This window comes from Muntiacus reevesi, chromosome 11 (genome assembly GCF_963930625.1).
Source record: "Muntiacus reevesi chromosome 11, mMunRee1.1, whole genome shotgun sequence".
Taxonomy (NCBI): Eukaryota; Metazoa; Chordata; class Mammalia; order Artiodactyla; family Cervidae; genus Muntiacus; species Muntiacus reevesi.
Genome location: NC_089259.1, coordinates 36,257,891 through 36,276,928, shown reverse-complemented (window position 1 = coordinate 36,276,928; position 19,038 = coordinate 36,257,891).

The following is a 19,038-nucleotide window of genomic DNA, read 5'->3' as shown; positions in this document are numbered from 1 at the left end:
AATCCTGTTATCCTAAAATGTAAATTGTGGTAGTGGGTCTGGTAAAATTTTTACAACCTTGAGACATTCTTTTGATTAATTTTAATAGCAAATTAAAAAAAAAAGTATATAACTCCCTTGCCAAGACTAGCAAGGGGAGAATTCTCTGTTCCCCTTCTGATGTCTATTTCAGAAGCTTTCTTTGTCCCTGTTTCAAACTCTCCTACACAAAAGTTCTTGAGTGATCAAACCTGGTCCCTGGTCCTGAAGTTAAATCTTCTTCAAAGATCACAGATCCAACATTGTTTGCCCTAAGCTATCAGTAGTTTTTATCTCTTAATCCTCTTCACCTGTCTTGCCCCACTTCCTACTATTTCCTAAACAGTAACCACTAGTTTCTTCTCTGTATCTATGAATCTATTTTTTGTTTATTATATTATTCATTGTATTTTTTAGGTTCCTCATAGGAGTGAAGACATACACTATTTGTCTTTCTATTTCTCACTTTGCTAGCAATAATACCCTCCAGGTCATCAATGTTGCTGCAAATGACAGAATTTTATTCTTTTTTTTAATAGCTGAACAGTATTCTGTTGTGTGTATGTGTGTGTGTAAATATCTCACATCTTTTACCATTTCTTTTTTAGTGGACATTTAGCGTAGTTCCATACTATTATTACCTATTGAATTGAACTGGGGTCTCCTACATTGCAGGCAGATTCTCTACCAACTAAACTATTAGGGAAGCCCATCTATTGAAGAGTCTATCTTTTTTGAACTTCATGATTTTGCCTTCTTTCTGTAGATTAATTGACTACCTGGGCATGTGTTTACTTCTGGGCTTTCTATTCTGTCCCATTGATCTATGTGTCTGCTTTTGTGATCCTACCATACTGTTTTGATGTTTATAACTTTGTAGTATTGTCTGGAATCAAAGAGCATAATACTTCCAGCTTTTGTTTCTCTCAATATTAGTTTGGCTATTTGGGGTCTTTTGTGATTCTATGAAAAAAAGCTTTAAACATCCTCTGAGCATGTGGAGCAACAGGAGCCCTTATTTATTGATGGTATGAGTGAAAAAAAAAAAAAAAAAAAAGACATTGCCGCTTTGAAAGACAGTTTAACATTTTTTACACCACTAAGCATACTCTTAGCATGCAAATAAGCAATCATGCTGCTTGGTATTTTCCAACAAAATTTCTTAACATATGTCCACACAAATCTTGCACACAGATATCTATGACAGCTTTATTCATTATTGTAAAAATTTGAAAGCAACCAAGATATCCTTCAGTAAGTGAAGTGATAATGAACTATGAAACATCGACACAGTGAAACATTTTTCAGTGCTGAGAAGAAATGAGTTACCAAGCAACAATAAGACATGAAAGAAACTTAAATGTATATTACTAAGTAAAGAAATCAATCTGAAAAAGCTACCCACTGTATGATTCCCACATTATAGAAAAGGAAAACTATGGGAAGAGTAAAAAGATCAATGTCTGCCAGAGTTTGGGGATGGGTGGGTTGCGGAAGGATAAGTAGGCAGAACACAGAGGATTTTTAGGGTATTGAAAATGTTGTATATTACTATATAATGGTAGATACATGCCATTTAAACATTTGTTCAAACCCATAGACTGTGTAACACTAAGAATGAATCCTAATGTAAAATTATGGACTTTGGGTGACAATATTATGCCCATGTAGGTTCATCAGTTGTAACAAATGCACCATTCTGGTTGGGGATGTTGATAATGGAGGAGACTCTACATGTCTCATAAATGTGGTTTTTTTATTTAGTCTCTAAGTCATGTACAAATGCAAAAGAGTTCTAAGTCACCAGAGAAGCTTAGCTTCTTAGTTTTCCATTTAACAATTTTGTGATCTTTAGTGTCTAAAGATATATTGTGATTTTAATTTTCTGGTCTATGAAGTATAATTTTGCTTTGTTTGCTTTTTAAGATACAACACAAGTAATACAATATGTAATACCATAATAAAGAAACAAACAAGTAAATGATTAATTCAATCAGCTTATACAGTTCAAACCCAATCTTTCTCCCTGATTGTAATATCTTTTTTTTTTCTAAATTTCTTGACTCAATTAATTTTACATATATATGTACATGTTTGTAGGTATGTGTGTAGATCTTCAAATTGCACTTTTTAACTATCATAGTTCTACCAAGGAGCAAGAACATTCTTATCTTTTGAACATATTCTTACTGATTTTTCCCATCATCGATACCTATTTTAGATGGAAATGATAAATAAATGAGCCTATTTTAGATAAACTATCTTTAAATTATTTCATTTAGACAAATTCTACCTCCTCCAGTCACATGGTACTGTTTGTGAGTTTAAGCCCATGTAGCTTGCTGTACCACAGGCCAATAAATCAAGAGACAAGATGCTGAGGCAAGGAATAGACACTTTATTCAGAAAGTCGGCAGACCAAGAATATGGTGACCTAGAGTCCTAAAAATAATATACTACCTGAGCTAGAATTCAGGCTGTCTTTTATATGAAAAGTAGGGTGGGAGTGTGGTTGGTTGTTGCAAACTTCCTGATTCCAGCCAGACCCCAAAGTGGTTGTGTTTGTCATTTGTTCTTGCAGATGTCCATGTAGGTCTGGTCATAATGTTTCTGCAAACCACCTACAAGACAGATGTTATTCTCTGTCCTGCAGTGTTTTCAACTCCTCAAGATCAGTTGTAAAAAACAAAATAATAACTGAAATAAAATTTTTATATAAAATAAAATGCACATATCTCCCTTTAATCTATTAGTTTTTTAAAGGACAAGCTAACTCCGCTGGAAGTAAAGCATTAGAAATTTTAATATATTACTGTACTCTTTCAAAAAGGGACTGAAAAGTGTGAACAATACTCTATCTCTCCTAACAATTTCTAACTCTTATAGAAAGAAAGGGTAAAAGATAAGTAAGATGTTTGGCATGGTAGATTTTAAAACTAAAATAAAATGTTTATTTAATTTATGGATAAAGGCTTTTTAAAGTATGTTATTCCTTATTTTTCAGATATAAAAAAAATTCAAAGCAGTTTCAATTATTCAGATGTCAAGAAACTGCTAAAATTCTTTATTAACATTCCATTTTACTAAGTACAAACATAGTGAACTCTTAACATGCAGAACAATTCTCTGAATAACCTGATTAATGCCCAACTCTCCAGTTTAGACTAATCTCCTCAAATTATTTCCTCAACCCTAAGACATTTATATAGGTTGCCACTTGTATGAGGAAGCTTTAAAAATATTTTCTCACACAGTTAATTCTTACTCTTTCTTCAAATCTCACATCAGTCTTCACTTCCTCAAGGGAGCAACTCCAACTTTCCCTTATAAGAATATGTCTCATCATACATTGGCATAACTCTGATTAATGAAGGTCTCCACTAAATTATCAATTCAGAGAATAAGCTTTTTATTTATTTTTGTCTCCACATCATCATCAACTAATAGAGATTTGGCAATTATAAACATTTCTATGACTATCACCAGATCAAACAACACAAAGAATTGCACATCACAGGTCAGGCAATATCTCTCATAGCTCATCTATATGAACTTATATTAGAACAGAGACAGCCATATTATAAAGATTTTGAATGACAAACCTAGATAGTTTATTAAAAAGTAGGGACATCACTTTGCAGACAAAGGTCCATATAGTCAAAGCTATTTTTACAGTAGTCATGTTCACATGTGAGAGTTGGACCATAAAGAAGGCTAAGCATCAAAGAATTGATGCTTTCAAGCAATGATACTGGATAAGACTGTTGAGAGTCCCTTGGACAGCAAGGAGGTAAGACCAGTCAATCCTAAAGGAAATCAACCCTGAATAGTCATTGGAAGAACTGATACTGAAGCTGACGCTCCAGTATTTTGGCCACCTGGTATGAAAAATTGACTCATTGGAAAAGATCCTGATGCTGATAAAGACTGAAGGAAGGAGGAGAAGGGGCCAACAGAGGGTGAGATAGTTGGATGACATCACTACTCAGTGGACATGAGTTTGGACAAGCTCTGGAAAATAGAGAAGGACAGGGAAGCCTGGTGTGCTTTGGTCCATTGGGACACAAAGAGTTGGACATGACTGAGTGACTGAACAGCAACAACAACAACAACAACAACAATAATAAAACAAGGAACAGGTGATAAGTGAATACATGCTTAAGTAAAAGAAGAGCTAAGGTGAAAGTGAACAGATATATAACTAGTTGAAAATTATAGTAGTTATATAAACTGATAAGTGAAGGAAATAAATTAACAGCACTACAGATTTTACACAGTTTATCATCGCCATTTCAAATAATTGAAAAAGGGCATTTTTGAATTGATTATTTTATCAAAAGCTCTCTGTGTGGTATAATTTAGAGTTACAAATATTAGAAATAGAACAATAACTAAATTATAAAAGCATTGAGAGAAAATTTCAAGACCCTGACCCAAATCATATGCAGATTCAAGAGGAAGTAGAGTACTAAGACTTTCTAAAGCATCTTACTTTACTTATCCAAGGAGAGAATATAAGGAAATAGATGTGAGTGAAATCTGGAATTGCCTTCTTGGTTTTCTTCAAGCCCTAAACTTCTAATTACCTAGTGGTAGTTTTCTGATTACTGAAAAAAAAAAATCCATAAAAATAAATTATGGTATCCATGGAAACCTTTTCATGAGTTTGTTTGGAACCTGAATATGACTGTCTATATTTTTGGTAGAGGATGAACTATGCCACCTGTAAAAGCAATATTAAAAGTACCCTAGGGAGAGCAAAATAGAATGAGTGATCTTTTTGTGTTGTGATTATAGACATTAGTCTTTTAGCTGAAAATAACCATGTGTTATAGGAAGAAGAAAAGTGTGCACTCAAATAATCAGTAGCTTTGGGAAAAATTACACCAATATTTGAAGGTCAGTGTGTACATCTGATGCATCATGCCAAGTGAAATGTATTTTTCTCATATTATTACAGTTTTTACTTATTCAGTGCTTTCTTAGTGATTCACACAGTTTTTAATATCTGTTATAACTTATAAAGTACATTTATTAAATATCCACTGTGTCATGGTGTGCTTTATTTTATTCAACATAACATGAAAATTTTATTTTCAATAAACTAGGATCTAAGGTGGATATGCATATGTAGATTTATATATATGTGCATTAAGAAAATCTACATTTCAAATTTTAGTTTTATATAGGAACTTGTAACATTTAACCATGAATCAGAGTAAATTTGACATGGTAAAGTATGAGATGACAAGGGTGAACATCAACATCTTAGAAATCAGTGAACTAAAATGGATAGAACGGCATAATTTAATTCAGATGGCCACTATATCTCCTCCTGTGGGCAAGGATCCTTTAGAAGAAATGGAGTAGCCCTCATAGTCAATAAGAGTTTAAACTGCAATTCTTGAGTACAAGCTCAAAAATAACAGAATGATCTCAGTTGGTTTCTAAGGCAAACCATTCAGCGTCACAATAATCCAATTCTATGCCCCAACTATTAATACCAAAAAAGCTGAAGATGACTAGTTCTATAAAGACCTATGGCACCTTCTAGAATTATTAATAGAACCAAAAAGATGTCCTTTTCACCATAGGGTATTGGAATGCAAAAGAAGAAAGTCAAGAAACACCCAGAAAAACAGGCAAGTTTGGCATACAGTAAAAAAAAAAAATGAAACAGGGCAAAGACTAATAGTGTTTTGTCAAGAGAACACACTGGTCTCAGCAAACACCTTTTCCCAATAATCCAGGAGATGACTCTACATATGAACATCACCAGATGATCAATATCTAAATCAGATTGATTATGTTCTAAGCAGCCAAAGATAGAGAAGCTCTAGATAGACAGCAAAAACAAGACCTGGAACTGACTGGCTCAGATCATGAGCTCCTTATTGCAAGATTCAGTCTTAAACTGAAGAAAGTAAAGTAAGGTGTTGGAGAAGACTCTTGAGAGTCCCTTGGACTGCAAGGAAATCCAATCAGACCATCCTAAAGGAGATCGGTTCTGGGTGTTCATTGGAAAGACTGATGTTGAATCTAAAGCTCCAATACTTTGGCCATCTGATGTGAAGAGTTGACTCATTGGAAAAGACTCTGATGCTGGGAAAGATTGAGATCAGGAGGAGAAGGGGACAACAGAGGATGAGATAGTTGAAGGGCATCACCCACTCAATGGACATGGGTTTGGGTGGACTCTGGGAGTTGGTGATGGACAGGGAGGCCTGGCGTCCTGCGGTTCATGGAGTCACAAAGAGTCAGACCCGACTGAGTCGCTGAACTGAACTGAACTGAAGCTCCAGGGCTTGATGATGGACAGGAAAGTCTGGCATGCTGCAGTCTATGGGGTCGCAAAGAGTCAGACGTGACTGAACGATTGAACTGAACTGAACTGAACTGATATTCTGTAAAGTCACTGCTAAAACTGAGTTAGCAAATACTAAACCATTGCCCCTGCTGGAGAGAGAGAGAGAGAGAGAGAGAGAGAGAGAGGTAGATAGGTATATATATATTCAAATAAGTGATAATTTATAGATTATAAATTTCAAATCCTAAAATCTACTCATTTTGGTAGATTATATTTTCTTTGCAAAACAGAAGGGTCTTGCTTGTGGCCACTCCAGTATCAGGTGCCAGAATTTGAATTCCAACTCCATCCAACTAGCCCCATAACTAGAGCTTCTCACATTTCACTATGCTTCTCTCTACCCATCATCTCCATTCTCTGATCATCCCGAATGAGAGCTGAAAGCCTAGCAGTGTCTTTTTTAATGTGAGCTAGGAATGTGGCATTGTGGAAGGAAACTCCAAGCTTTCATTCCTCTGTGCATGTCCCTGAAGTGCTGCAAATGTTTGTGAGTATTAATTTTAGGATAATAAACACATTTTACCAGGCCTGCAGATTTGAAAATACAGAATCTGGGAATTATGAGAATCAATAGCACAGTTATGAATTTGAATCTGTCATCATTATGGCTTACAGCAAATTATTATTCTATTATTCTATTATTCAATTATTCTATTATTCAATTATGTAATTATTATTAGAATAATTATCTTCTACATAGGATGTTATTCAATCCTAAACTCCTTACATATTTATTTTCTATAGGCACATCAAATCTACTTGTACCTTGCATGAAATCATTATTGCAAACTGATAAAATTTTTAGTGGTTGAAAGATTATCTGAGTGTCCCTTTATCTATCTTACATAGATTAGTTTGAATTTAGTGACTCTGACTCTTTAAATCTTCCACCAGTGGCATGAAGCACACTGAGTTATTTTGGGGACAAACATTTGTTTCATCTTTCATTTCTTCCTGTATATTAATCAGATGGTATAAATTATTAATACTCTATTATATATGCTGTATATTATATATTATAATGTATAATATAATATTTATGTTATGATTATTTAATTATATAATTATTTATTAATTGTATAATTAATTTTATATAATTATATTATCATGTAATTATATAAAATTAATTATAATTATAATAATTAGAGTACACAAAAAGTTTAAAACTACAGAAATACATAAATGCTTTAAAGATTAGCAGACTGAGACTGAAAAGAGGTAGGAGTTTCATTTTGTTTCATTTGATGTATATCAGTGGTAGAGATTGAAGCTTAAAGGGTTTCTTCTGTCTTCCAGATTAGTGATTCAACATCACTGCACTACTCCTGGCCACTCTTATTTTCCAGAAAGCAGTACATTTAATAGAAATATATTGAGAATCAAAGAGTCTTGGAATCTATTATTTTCTCTTAAACAACTCATCTTTAAATAATAAAATTATTTTTTACAATAAAAGACACAATCTTTAAGTATAAATTTATGAGTTTCACAAATGACTGCACTTATGTAAGCATGAATCCAATTAAGATACATAACATTTCTATCACTCTAGAAAGTTTTCTCGCGTCATTTTTTAGTTATTCCTGCCAACAAAGATAATCATTCTTCTCATTTCCATTATCATTAATCAGTTCTGGAATATCAAGTAACTGGAATACGGAAGGGTTCTTCTTTATTATCTGTTTATTTTGTTCAGCATAATGTTTCTGGGGTTCCCTAGGTTATGCATCAACAGGGGCCTTTTTTCTCTTCATCTTCAGTTTGCATGATTTCTGTTGACCTGATCAGATTTATTGATTTCTTCTTCTCTTGTGCCCAGCCTACTCCATATCTAAATCCATAATTTTTTTTTTCTCATATGTGGTTTTTTCGGTTTTCAGGATTTTCATGTGATTCTACTTTTGTCAATTTATGAAGTTCCTATTTAATACATTTAAATAGATTTTTAAAAATATCTATTTAAATTATTTTCTGCCAGTTTAAATATTTGAGCTGCCTTCTGCTCTAATTTTCAGTTCAGTTCAGTTCAGTCACTCAGTCATGTCCAACTCTTTGCAGCCCCATGGATTGCAACATGCCAGGCTCCCCTGTTCATCACCAACTCCTGGAGCTTGTTCAAACTCATGTCCATCAAGCTGGTGATGCCATCAAAATATTTCATCCACTGTCGTCCACTTCTCCTCCTGCCTTCAATCTTTCCCAGGATCAGGGTCTTTTCCAATGAGTCAATTCTTCCCAACAGGTGTCCAAAGTATTGAAGTTCCAGCTTCAGCATCAGACCTTCCAATTAATATCCAGGGTTGATTGCCTTTCAGATTGACTGGTTTTATCTCCCTGTAGTTCAAGGGACTTTCAAGAGTCTTCTCCAACAACACAGCTAAAAAGTATCAATTCTTCTGTGCTCAGCTTTCTTTATGGTCCAACTCTCACATCCATATATGACTACTGGAAAAACCATAGCTTTGACTAGATGGACCTTTGTTTGCCAAGTGAAGTCTTTGCTTTTTAATATGCTGTCTAGTTTGGTCATAGCTTTTCTTCCAAGGAATAAGCACTTTTTAAATTTCATGACTGCAGTCACCATCTGCAGTGATTTTTGAGTCCAAGAAAATAAAGTCTGTCACTATTTCTATTTTTTTCTTCATTAATTTGCCATGAAGTCACGGAATGAATGCCACAATCTTCCTTTTTAGAATGTTGAGTTTTAAGCTAGCTTTTTCACTCTCTTTCATTTCCATCAAGAGCTTCTTTAGTTATTCTTTGCTTTCTTCCATGAGGGTGGTGTCTTCTGTGTATTTGAGACTATTAATATTTTTCTCAGCAATCTTGATTCCAGCTTGTGCTTGATCCAGCTTGCCTTTCACATAATGAACTCTTAATATAAGAAAAATAAGCTGTGTGACAATATGCAGTTTTGATGTACTCCTTTCCCAATTTGGAACCAGTCTGCTGTTCCATGTCAGATTCTTACTGTTGCTTCTTGAGCTGCCTACAGATTTCTCAGGAGTCAGGTTAGGTCATCTGGTATTCCCAACCGAGAGTTTTCCAGTGTGTTGTGATCCACACAGTCAAAGGCTTTGGCTTAGTCAATAAAGAAGGAGTAGATGGTTTTCTGGAACTCTCTTGTTTTTTCTATGATCCGATGGATGTTGGCAATTTGATCTCTGGTTCCTCTGCCTTTCTAAATCCAGCTTGAACATCTGGAATTTCTCTGTTCACATACTATTGAGGCCTTGCTTGCAGAGTTTTGAGCATTACTTTGGTAGCAGGTGAGACGAGTGCAATTTTATGGTAGTTTGAACACTCTTTGGCTTTCTTTACAATTGGAATGAATACTGAACTTTTCCAGTCCTATGACAAAAATGAACTTTCTGAATTTGCTGGTGTGTTGAGTGCAGCACTTTCACAGTATCATTTTTTAAAATTTGAAATAGTTCAGCTGGAATTCCATCACTTCCACTTGCTTTGTTTGTAGTGAGGCTTCCTAAGGTTCACTTGACCTCACATTCTAGGATGTCTGGCTTTAAATGAGTGATCACACCATCGTGGTTATGTGGGTCAGTCAAACCATTTTTTGTATAGATCTTCTATGAATTCTTGCCACCTCTTTTAATATCTTCTGCTTCTGTTAGGTCCATAACATGTTTGTCCTTTCTTGTGCCCATCTTTGCATGAAATGTTCCCTTGGTATCTCTAATTTTCCTGAAGAGATCTCTAGTTTTTACCTGTTTTTGTTTTCCCTTATTTCTTTGTTTTGATCACTACAATGATCACTGAGAGGTAAGATAGAGATAGATAATAAATAAGAGAGATAAGATAGATAAGAAAGAAGGCTTTCTTATCTCCCCTTACTATTCTTTGGAACTTTACTTTCAGATGGGTATATAATTTCTTTTCTCCTTTGCCTTTGGGTACTCATCTTTTCTCAGCTATTTGTAAGGCCTCCTCAGACAATCCTTTTGTCCTTTTGCATTTCTTTTTCTTGGGGATGGTCTTGATCCCTGCCTTCTGCACAATGTCAGGAACCTCTGTCCATAGTTCTTCAGGCACTCTGTCTATCAGATCTAATCCCTTGGTCTATTTGTCACTTCCACTGTACAATCATAAGGAATTTGATTTAGGTCATAGAAGAATGGTCTAGTGGTTTTTACTACTTTCTTCAATTTAAGTCTGAATTTGGCAATAAGGTTTTTATGATCTGAGCCACAGTCAACTCCTAGTCTTGCTTTTGTTGACTGTATAGAGCTTCTCCATCTTTGACTGTAAAGAATATAATCAGTCTGATTTCTGTTGACCATCTGGTGATGTCTATGTGGAGAGAGACTCATGTGTTGTTGAAAGAGGGTGTTTGCTACGACCAGAGTTTTCTCTTGGCAAAACTCTGTTATCCTTTGTCCTACTTCATTTTGTACTCCAAGGCCAAACTTGCCTGTTATTCCAGGTATCTCTTGACTTTCTACTTTTCATTCCAGTCCCCTATGATGAAAGGACATCTTTTTGGGGTGTTAGTTCTAGAAGGCTTTGCAGGTCTTCATAGAACCTTTCAACTTCAGCTTCTTCAGCATTAGTGGTTTATGCATAGACTTGGATTACTGTGATATTAAATGGCTTGCCTTGGAAATGAACAAAGTTCATTCTGTCGTTTTTGAGACTGCATCTAAATACTGCATTTCAGGCTTTTTGCCGACTATGAAGTCCATTTCTTCTAAGGGATTTTTGTCCATTGTAATATATATATAATGGCCATTTCCTGTTTGATCACTTCCAATTTAGCTGGATTCATAGACCTAAACTTCCAGGTTCCTATGCAATATTGTTGTTTACAGCATCAAACTTTATTTCCATCACCAGTCACATCCACAATTGGGTGTTGTTTTTGCTTTGGCTCCATCTCTTCCTTCTTTCTGGAGTTATATCTCCATTCTTCTCAAGTAATATACTGGGCACCTACCGACCTGGGAAGTTCATGTTTCAGTGTCATATCTTTTTTTTTTTTTTTTCCTTTTCACACTGTCTATGGGGTTCTCGAGGAAAGAATACTGAATGGGTTTTTGTCATTCCCTTCTCCAGTGGACAACCTTTTGTCAGAAGACTCCATATGACTAGTCCATCTTGGGTGTCCCTACATGGCATGGCTCATAGTTTCATTGAGTTAGATAAGGCTGTGGTCCATGTGATCAGCTTTATTAGTGTTCTGTGATTGTGGTTTTCATTCTGTCTGCCCTCTGATGGAGAAGGATAAGAGGCTTATGTAAGCTTCCTGATGGGATAGACTGACTGTGGCTGAAACTGAGTCTTGTTCTGATGGGCAGGACCATGTTCAATAAATCTTTAATCCAATTTTCTGTTGATGGATGGGGCTGTGTTCCCTCCTTTTTTGACCTGATACCAAACTATGGTAGTGATAATGAAGATAATGGTGAGCTTCTTCAAAAGTATTTGTACTGGCACTGTTGCATCCAGGGTCCCTGCACCCTGCAGCAGGCCACTGTCAAACCATACCTCTGCTGGAGACTCCTGGACACTCACAGGCAAGTCTTGGTCAGTCTCTTGCTTTATTCTATTGACTCATTTATTTTGTACGAGTCACATTTTCCTGTTTTGTCTAATAAATGTATGCCATTTCACCAGTATTTAGAAATGGATATGTTATAAAATGGGTTTTGTTATCTTCCCCTAGAGAGTTTCATTTGTTCTAGTGAATACTTTATTAGTCCTTAGCTTTCTCCTATGTATGCTTAGTTTTATTCTTTCTTATACATGTCTCAGTTTCTTATTTCTAGATTTCAAAGTTTTCAGTGTTTTTATAGAAAACCTGAATGTCATCAAGCCCTTTTAACTTTCTGGGACACTAACTCCCAAGTGTCTACGTCCTTAGGGTGGAAAAAGTAAAAATGAAAGTGTTAGTCACCCAGTCATGTTCATCTTTTTGTGATCCCATAGAGCATAGGCTGCCAGGCTCCTCTGTCAATGGAATTCTATAGGCAAAAATACTGGAGTGGGTAGTCATTCCCTTCTTGAGAGGATCTTCCTGAGCCTTCTGCATTGCAAGCAGATACTTTGCTTTCTGAAACTCCCTCCTTATGGAGAACAGCTACTTATATATCTGCTCTTACAGTCCCTTGAGCTCTTGCAGTTCTAGTTCAGTGGCAAGTGAAAGACTGAGTGGAGTTTTATACAGGATTTGGGTCCATTTGGGGGGCTTTCTCTTCTGACAGTTTTGTATTAATTTCCAGTCACTCTGATGACACAAAACTCTATCCTCTGACTTCTCAGAACAAATCCTCTGATCTCTCTGACTCTCTGCTAGACATCTAGTCATTGTTCCACATTGTGAACTTAGAAGGGCTCTCATGAAAATATGCATATACATGTGGATCTCATCCAATGGATTTCCTTCTTGGAAAGATTATATTCACTAAAGTACTGCTTACTTTTGATCTATTTTTTTAAGTACCTTCAAAATTTTTCCTATACATTTTCCTGAGTTTACTGTTTCTACCAGTAGATGTATTAGTTCAGTAAAAGCAAATTACTGGAAGACTAATGCATTTTTAAAGACCACACAAATCACAACTGAACTCTTTCAGACTTCCCATCTTTGAGAAGTTGCAGCAACTTCTTCCAATTATTTTAAACAGGACTATTTTGAGGCAAACTGAGGTAATTTATGGAGTTACACTTCAAGATACTCAGAAAAAAAAACTGTAATCATGAAACAAAATCTCGTTGCTATTCTTTTTCCAATTTGCTACTCTCCAAATAAAGGACAGAAATGGTAGGGACCTAACAGAAGCAGAAGATACTAAGAAGAGGTGGCAAGAATATACAGAAGAACTGTACAAAAAAGATCTTCATGACCCAGATAATCACGACGGTGTGATCACTCACCTAGAGCCAGACATCCTGGAATGTGAAGTCAAGTGGGCCTTAGGAAGCATCACTATGAACAAAGCTAGTGGAGGTGATGGAATTCCAGTTGAGCTATTTCAAATCCTGAAAGATGATGCTGTGAATGTGCGGCACTCAATATGCCAGGAAATATGGAAAACTCAGCAGTGGAAAAGGTCAGTTTCCATTCCAATCCCCAAAAAAGGCAATGCCAAAGAATGCTCAAAGAACACACAATTGCACTCATTTCATATGCTAGTAAAGTGATGCTTAAAATTCTCCAAGCCATGGTTCAGCAATAAGTGAACCATGAACTTCCAAGTGTTCAAGCTGGATTTAGAAAAGGCAGAGGAACCAGAGATCAAATTGCCAAATTCACTGGATCATCAAAAAAGCAAGAGAATTCCAGAAAAAACATCTATTTCTGCTTTGTTGACTATGCCATAGCCTTTGACTGTGTGGATCACAATAAACTGTGGACAGTTCTGAAAGACATGGGAATGCCAGACCACCTGATCTGCCTCTTGAGAAACCTGTATGCAGGTCAGGAAGCAACAGCTAGAACTGGACATGGAACAACAGACTGGTTCCAAACAGGAAAAAGAGTACGTCAAGGCTGTATATTGTCATCCTGCTTATTTAACTTATATGCAGAGTACATCATGAGAAATGCTGGGCTGGAGGAAGCACAAGCTGGAATCAAGGTGGCCAGGAGAAATATCAGTAACCTCAGATATGAAGATGACACCATCCTTGTGGCAGAAAGTGAGGAAGAACTAAGGAGCCTCTTGATAAAAGTGAAAGAGGAGAGTAAAAATGTTGGCTTAAAGCTCAACATTCAGAAAACTAAGATCATGGCATCCGATCCCATCACTCCATGGCAGATAGATGAGGAAAGAGTGGAAACAGTGACTGACTTTATTTTTCTGGGCTCCAAAATCACTGCATATGGTGACTGCAACAATGAAATTAAAAGACACTTACTCCTTGGAAGGAAGGTTATGACCAACCTAGACAACATATTAAAAAGCAGAGACATTACTTTGTCAACAAAGTTCTGTCAAGTCAAGGCTATGGTTTTTCTAGTATGGATGTGAGTGTTGGACTATAAAGAAAGCTGAGCACTGAGGAATTGATGATTTGAACTGTGGAGTTGGGAGAAGACTCTTGAGAGTCCCTTGGACTGCAAGGAGATCCAACCAGTCCATCTTAAAGGATATCAGTCCTGGATGTTCATTGGAAAGACTGTTGTTGAATCTGAAGCTCCAATACTTTGGCTACATGGTGTGAAGAGCTGACTCATTGGAAAAGACCCTGATGCTGGGAAAGATTGAGGGCAGGAGAAGAAGGGGACGACAGAGGATGAGATGATTGGATGGCATCATTGACTCAATGGACATGGGTTTGGGTGGACTCCAGGAATTGGTAATGGACAGGGAGGCCTGGTGTGCTGCGGTTCATGAGGGCACAAAGAGTTGGACACGACCAAACGACTGAAATGAAAGCTACAGTTGCTAAAATAAATAAATAAATAAAATAAAATGCTCACTTTCCTCTAAGAATATGAAAAAGCACAGTTAAACCTGTTGAAAATACTAAGGTCATATATACAAATTGGAAGATATATTAAGAATTTGAGTCCATTTCCCTTGTGGCTCAGCTGGTAAAGAATATGCCTGCAATGCAGGAGACCTAGGCTCAACCCATGGGTTGGGAAGATCCCTGGAGAAGGGAAAAGCTACGCACTCCAGTATTCTGGCCTGGAGAATTCAATGGACTGTATAGTTATGGGGTCGCAAAGAGTCAGACACGACTGAGTAACTTTCACTTCACTTTAGCTGCTGCAGTCATGGTATGGACTTAAAAAAAAAAAAAAAAAAAAAGCCTGCATTAAATACAAGGAAATTGTTTGTCCAATTTCAAAGCTATCAAATGTCATCATCTACTTATTTGGAAATAAACATAGTAATCCTTATCTTATTCTTATTTCACAACAGTCACTGATCTACTTTTAGAGAAAATTAACTTATTGGCAGTTAAATAACTGTACAAATACTTTCTCCCACTTTCCTTGGTTTAAACTTAAGAACTGAATGAAGTATGTTGAGTTAAATGAATCACATTGAGAAAATTATGAGGATTATGTTGGTTTAATAGTAACTCAAATTGTCTATAATATGTCATGTTTACTCAGTCATAGCTTTCAAATTTCATAGATAATTATATAGGATTCATGGCGACATTTAGTGACATTTTGAAGCAGCAGCATTTATCATTATTTTAATAAATTATGATCTAAAATTAGCTATTGTAACTTGACATTTGACCTGCAAAGTGAAAAGATTTCCTAATACCAAATCACTTAATTGATATACGATGACCCTGAAATGATCCGGGATAATTGACTAATTACTCTTATTATATGGGTACCTTTGATAAAATGAGAATTTTCATCATATAGTTCTAATTTTGTCTTAAACACTATTACTTTCTGTATACAATCTGAAACTGAGTTTTGGCCAAGATATGTTAATCAAAATATTCTGTTTCTCTCAGATATATCTAAAAATATCTTCCACTTCATATTACATTTTTCTACCATAATTTTGAATTCTACTATAGTCTTTTCTTCTCTCTCTTCACCAATTGTAAAGGCAGAAAATTACATTTTTGTTGGGCTTTTACAATTTCTCTTTGGTGAGAAGAGTAAAGGTCAGGCAGCATTCCATTTTAGGAAGATAGCTAAATGGCTGACATTAAAGTGTCTGCCAAAATGATGGAGTACTATTCATTTTTACTTTTCAGTGAAACCATATGAAAACACAAATAAAAGCACTCCCTACCTTTAATGTTGTAATTTAAAATATTTTTTTTGTTTGTTTTTGCCTCCTGAGTCAAATGTATTATCAACAACTTATGTTACCTTCAATGTCTTTTTCCTTTTAAAATAACTTTAAAATCTGAGTTATAGAAATATAATTTTAAATACAAAGCAATCTTATTTATTAGGAAAATAAATGTTTAAAGCTATATGTTCAATATTTAACTGTTTACCTTGTTCTTTTTAAATAGCTGAAAAAATTATTTAAGATGCAAGTGGGTCAAATGCGACACCATCTGCTTCTGTAAGGCAAATGTAAGAAAACTTCTTAATCTGTAGTTTTTAGTGTGTCAAATGAAAAGAAATACACTATTCTCTGTGTTTGACATATTTTTATTTTTTTAACCATTGGGTATTAAATCTAAATATAGAGAATAATAGCCACTATAACTGCAATGATGAAAATAATAATAAAAGTGAAAACTACCATAATAATAGTTTCCATTGATTGAATACTAATTACAGGCCAAGTACAATGATTAATTATTTAGTTAAATGAGCTTTTGTTTTTTTAGTAATTCCAAGAACTTTTAAAAACTATTATAACAATTTTATAATCTGGGAAAAAAGCAATAATTCTTTATTCATATAAAATGAATTTTAAAATTATCAAACTGGATAGATAGATGTAGTCATCTAACCTTCAATTCCAATAAGTATCCAAGGATAGGATGTTTCACAATTTGATGCAAATATTTTCTTGTTGTAAGAAGCAGTAGATTGCACAGAGGAAAGGCCATAAATATTGAGGAAGCAAGCCTGAGTCTGAGTTCTGGTTCAGCCATATTGTGTCAAATTCTTAATTCCTTATTTTCAAATCTATTTAAAGCGTTTCTTTCATAGAAAATAAGTTTATTGTTGGTGTTATAGCAGTAGGAAAGTCAGAAAGGCAAGCAGAATATACATCGATGTAAAACAGAGCAACATTGGTTATTGCTTTATCTGTGAAGAAAGAAGTCCATGGTCAGGTACACTGGCTTTCACATAGTGACATCACTGTAAGCCTGGTGATGAAGAGAATGAGCTATTGTGAAAACAAGCAAGCAAACAAATACATACTTTTTCCTAACTACATTGAAATAACTTCAGAAGTAAGATTATAATATAACCATAATTGACCATACATAACCTTGTGTAATTCTCTATATATGCATATGTAAATTTTATATATTTCCTTCACACTTTTCCACATATGTTATATTCTCTACAGCCACCAATGAACTTAGAAATATCTGGGGTATCGTTCTGCAGCTGTATCAGTCATCAACTCAGTGTACCTAAGCATTGTTTAATGCTTTGTTTTCAAAGCATGTTTTATTTCTTTTCTTTTTTCTCTGATTGAGAAATCAGTATGAGTGTTACTCTGGACCTGGAGGCAAAACGTGCTACAGAACATTTTTTTCTGCCTTTAAGAATTAAAAATTGAATCATAAAATAAAAACTTCTAAAGAAGAAAAAAAGAAATAATAAAGTTTGTGTGTGACCAGTTAAAATACTTGTGTCAGACTAACAATTCCAGAGACGGAATTGAGATTGAGGGAAAGTATGGAGACATGGAGGTCAGCTGACATTTGACTGGCATTCATTAAAAGTGGATTTATATGGACAAAATGATAAAAATAAATTGTTTACTACCTTATTTGCATTAGTTTTTATATTTTGCCCTACATGTCAAATCTTAAATGTCTTTTGTTTCTCGTGGGTACATTTCTTATGTTTTACTCCAAGTATTCTGGATTACTGATACTTTTGAGTTTCTGGGTCTTTCCCAATGAGTCAGTTCTTTGTATCAGATGACCAAAGTGTTGGAGTTTCAGCATCAGTCTTTCCAGTGAATATTCAGGACTGATTTCCTTTAGGATTGACTGATTTGATCTTCTAGCTGTCCAAGGGACTCCAAACAGTCTTCTCCAACACCACAGTTCAAAAGCATCCATTCTTCAGCACTCAGCTTTTTTATGGTCTAACTTTTACATCCATACATGACTACTGGAAAAAACATAGCTTTGCCTACAGGGACCTTTGTCAGCAAAACAATGTCTCTGCTTTTCCATATGCTGTCTAGGTTGGTTATAGTTTTTCTTCCAAGAAGCAAGTGTCTTTTGCTTTCATGGCTACAGTGATTTTGGAGCCCAAGAAAATAAAATCTGTCACTGTTTCCATTGTTTCCCCATCTATTTTCCATGAAGTGATGGAACCAGATGCCATGATCTTCATTTTTTGAATGTTGAGTTTTAAGTCAGCTTTTTCACTCTTCTCTTTCACTTTCATCAAGAGGCTCTTTAGTTCTTCTTCGCTTTCTGTCATAAGCGTGTTATCATCTGCATATCTGAAGTTATTGATATTTTTCCCTGCAATCTTGATTCCTGCTTGTGTAGTATATATATAGCATAATATATATTATTCATATTATTTATATATATGAATACAAAGGCATATGTTGTATGCCTTGATACATGTGATAAAGGGCGAGAAAGAACATCAAAAAAAAAAAAAAAGAAGAGATGGACAAATTGCAAAACATAAACTAAATGAAATGGGAGTACTGAATATGAAATAGCAAAAGTTAAAAAAAACCAAACTACATATACATAAAAGATTTTCATATAGTCCAGTTGTTTTTAAATATGGCTGATGCACTGGGAAAACCCAGAGGGATGGGATGGAGAGGGATGTGGGAGGAGGAATCGGGATGAGGAACACATGTAAATCCATGGCTGATTCATGTCAATGTATGGCAAAAACCACTACAATATTGTAAAGTAATTTGCCTCCAACTAATAAAAATAAATGGAAAAAAAAATATGGCTGCTCATCAGAAACATATCTGGAGCCCTGGTCAAAAAAAAAAAAAGGAAAAATGTAATACCTGGGCATTTAT